The 4,043-nt window shown below is 46.1% G+C and overlaps 1 pseudogene; it reads left to right on the top strand.

The window, feature by feature from the left end:
- Positions 1 to 685: 685 nt before the first annotated feature.
- On the top strand, positions 686 to 1,491 carry LOC142428616 (snRNA-activating protein complex subunit 3 pseudogene; annotated as a pseudogene).
- The last annotated feature ends 2,552 nt before the right edge of the window (positions 1,492 to 4,043 follow it).

The raw sequence follows: 4,043 nt of genomic DNA, 5'->3' as shown, positions 1-4,043 counted from the left end.
AGCTTCATGAGGGTGACCTCCAGTGACATACACCTCTGAGTTACACCCTAACACGAACAAACAAACAAAACAAAACTACAGAAAACGTTGACAACCAGATCCAAGCCAGCCTGCTTCAGAGGGAGATCAACTGACAAAGTTTTAACTGTCCAACTCAGATCGATGCCTTTGATCTTCTACCCTCCTTTCTCCAGTGCTCTGGGTTTAGTGACCGCCTTCCTCCCATCCCTCAATTGGGGGCAGATGCAGTTGTGGGGACTACATGGGAAATAAGCCTCGGGTGAATTCCCCATTCACTTTTGATGGTAGTTTCCTTCCTCTTCCTCCCCTACCCTCTTTCTCGCTCCCTTCTCTGCCTTTCCTATTAGAGAAACTGGTAAAATGAATGTCTAGCTACATGTTTTTCTTGGGCACATTTATACAAATTACTCTAGGAGACCATTTCCCCAAATTCCTTGAGATAAGAACTGTCTGAGGGTACATATTAAAATTATAACTTCCAGATCGTCTCTGTTAACAGGGACAAAACAAGGAATCTGGAACAGGCAAATCAAAGTCATTTGAAACAGGTTTAAAACAAAGTGTCGGCCCAGGCTGCCGTGTGTGCAGCGGGGTGGCAGATAGACAGGAGCCTGTGCCCAGCCCAGAGGATGCGCTTCCGGAGCTAAACACGCACACCTCCCACATGAGCTCCTTCGCTGGGCAAAGACTTGTCGCTGGAGGACCGTCCTCCACGGTGGCCTGGGATCTAGGCTGCAGCCTGGAGGTGGCTGCCGACCTGTGGGTGGTGTGCGGCCTGGATAAGCTGAAGTGCCTGGGAGAAGGCAAGGACTCAGAAGTTACCCCCGAGGACGTGGACCTGGTGACTCTGGGAGTTAGAAAGTAGCTCGTGGAACACCGGGAAGAAGCCATACAGATAGACCTGGTGTGCAGACAAGAAATATTTGCTTAGGAGATGGAGTCTGGGGCCATCGGGAAAGGGCTGGAGAATCCAGCTGACCTGGTGGAACAGGGGGAGCTGATCCTGCCGCTGAATATCTTGTACCCTGTCATCCATCTTTCATAAGCACAAAGAGCACAGGCCATACCAGACCGTGCTGGTGCTGGGCGGTCAGCGGGTCACCGAGCTGAGCGATGCCATCTGCTGCCACCAGTGACCTCCAGATCGGAGTGGAGGTCAGCAATGCTCCAGACCAAACCCCTGAACACATCGGCAAAGACCTACACAAATCGGCCTGCTTTTAGTGCGGAGGAACGTTTTACAAGGATGAAAGATATCTCGAATGCAGGGCGATCATGGAGTGGTCTGAAGCCCGTGGCAGAGGCTATGGGAAGTTTCAGGCGGCGACCATGGAAGAGTTCACCTTCAATGACCTGCATATCAAACTGGACTTTCCATATTTCTATTGTCAGCAGAGAGACTGTGAACACGTGGTGGCCATTACGGACATACGAGTCCCTACAAAGCCTTTGCTTCCGTTACAAGACTAAGATGGCAGATCTCATCTTGGCCTGACACTTGTCCCAGGGGCCAGGTGGACAGAGAGACGGTTGTGTCGACCCGCTGCGGCTACTGGTGGCTTGCAGAGTGGTGGCGCCCGGCCCGCCCCTGCTGACTGCTCTGTGTGTAAATGCCCGTGGAATACAGTGGAAAGCAGCCGGAGGTAACTGCTGTTAGCTCTGACTCCTTGAGACTCTCTGCAGGATGTGAGGGTGATCTGGCTGCGACATCTGTCACCCCATTGATCACCAGAGTTGATTAGGCTGATCTGGCTGGCTAGGTGGGTGTCCCCTTCCTCCCTCACGGCTCCATGTGCGTCCCTGCTGAAGCTGCACGCTAGGTTGAAGAGGATGACCTTCCCTGATAGAAGGATGACGGTCCTTCGGTCAAGGGTATATGAGTAGCTACATTCCCCTGCTACAACCTCCAAACAAATCTGGAGACTCAGTACAACAGAACTAAACATGCCCAGTCCTGTGCCATCCCCACGATTGTTAGGCTTGAGCCCACTGTGGAGGCTCTGTATCAATCAATCCATCTGGTCGAGGGCCCTCCTCCTCTTTTCCCCTTTGCCAAGCAAGATGTCCTTCCCAGGACTGATCTTTCCAGCAACATGTCCAGAGTGCTTCGGAAGGACACGGAGGATGAAGAAGGGAAGGGAGGGCAGAGCCAAGGAATTCTACAAAGGAATAATTGCCAGCTCATGGTCACGAGTCATGAACAGGAAATAAATAAATAAGCAACCCCCTGAGCCCCAAAAAGTGTCTATGTAAAAAGTATGGGCATAAATCACAGGGGAACAACTTTTTCAGGAGAGTCACATAAGTCTCTGTTACTGTCCTTTCCTTGTTTGCTGTTGTTCTTAACCACCATTGGCTTGGTATCTCTGTGTGAGAGATGAGACTACTACTTTGCTTCGCTGTTATTGGGTAGGACTGTGGAGCCCGTATGTAATATTAATAATACGGTTTAATAATTTGAATATTCTGTTGTCATGTCTTTTGAACGGGCATGAATTTGGACCTTTTCCATTTATTTGGACAGGAAATTGTCTTCCAAATTCCTTGTCATAGATAGGGTAGTGAGCACTTCCAGTGTTTCATCAGCTGGTTGAAACATTTCAATTAGTAGTCTGTCGATTCCTGGAGTCTTGTTATTTTTTGAGACTATCTCAGCGCAGGTTGAACTTCTTCATTCAATACCATGGCTTCTTGCTATCCCTAAACGTATTTGAACACCAACCAGTTCTCTTTGTACAGTGACTGGGCATTGCTTCCATTTTTTTTGATGCTTCCTGTACCAGTCAATATCTTGTGCATAGATTTCTTCAATTACTGCATCTTGAATTTTTTCTTCTTCAGTTCTTGCAGCGTGACATGTGTGGGGTGTGTCCCGAGGCCATTTGGCTTCTATCCCCCAGGTCTTTGCATATTTCACATTTCAACTTTATTTTCTTGAATTCTTCGATTCAACTCTTTCACGTCGTCATTTCCTGCATGTGCTCTGGCTGTCTACATTCAAGGTCAACTCTGTCTCTCCAGACCCCTCCGTTTTGGTGTTTTTTTCCTTTCACTCCTTCTTAATGACCTGTTACTTGCTGGCTTTCCTTTTTCTACTGGCATGTTATTGGTTGTTTTAAGATAAATACAGAGAATTATGAACAATTTGCACACGATTCTTGATCCTAAAATGGCACACAGAAACAATTTGTTCTTAATTTCCAGTTTTAAATTTGGAGGCATTTTATTTAAAAAGAAGCTGTCATGTACCATTGTCTTCAAATGTTGAAAAGCTGTTCCATCTGAAGTCTAACTGATTCACAACTTAACGTCGCACACACCACACACTAAATGTTCAACCCTTCACAACACATAACGATGTTATTAGGAAAATTGGACGACATGACCAAAGGTGCTACAGGATGCACACAGTTCTGACAAGAAGGCCACGGGGTGAGAGAATTGTTTTCAGACCCAAGTCTATTTAATGTAAACAAAAACATGGAAATAAAACTTTAAAGGTTCAAGTCATACAAATCCATGACAGTGACTCCAAATGCCCATTAAGTATGTTCTGTCTTAGGGATACAAAAACCTCATCCTAGGAATGTTATGTTCACACCCAAGGCAGTGAAATCTTCCTGTAATTCAACATCCCACTACTTTCTAGTTTTATATATATATATATAATGGTTTTACATCTTTTAAAAAAAGCATTTCCACTTACAAATTATAGAACTATTTGGGATTTTTTTCCCATAATAATGTCTCCAGAGATACTCAAGAACCTTGCATTTACAAAGGCATTGATGAAAGTATTCCTCTGGCTTGTAAAAGAAGGGAGCTAACAGGGCCCACTGATATGACACAGTAGATAAACTTTAATCCGACATGGCTTCTTTTTCTCCTACTTCAGCAGAGGCTGGCCTCTCCCCATTTTTGTGTCTCCCTTTTCGGCAGGTAAATCTTAGTTTCTTGGCGAGCCCCTTCAACCCACTCTCCTGCTTTCTCTTTGGCTTGCACTTTGGGGTTTGAAGACATTT

This window comes from Tenrec ecaudatus, chromosome 16 (assembly GCF_050624435.1).
Source record: "Tenrec ecaudatus isolate mTenEca1 chromosome 16, mTenEca1.hap1, whole genome shotgun sequence".
NCBI classification, from domain to species: domain Eukaryota; kingdom Metazoa; phylum Chordata; class Mammalia; order Afrosoricida; family Tenrecidae; genus Tenrec; species Tenrec ecaudatus.
Note: the sequence above shows the minus strand (reverse complement) of the source record. Positions and strands in the feature narration are given on the sequence as shown.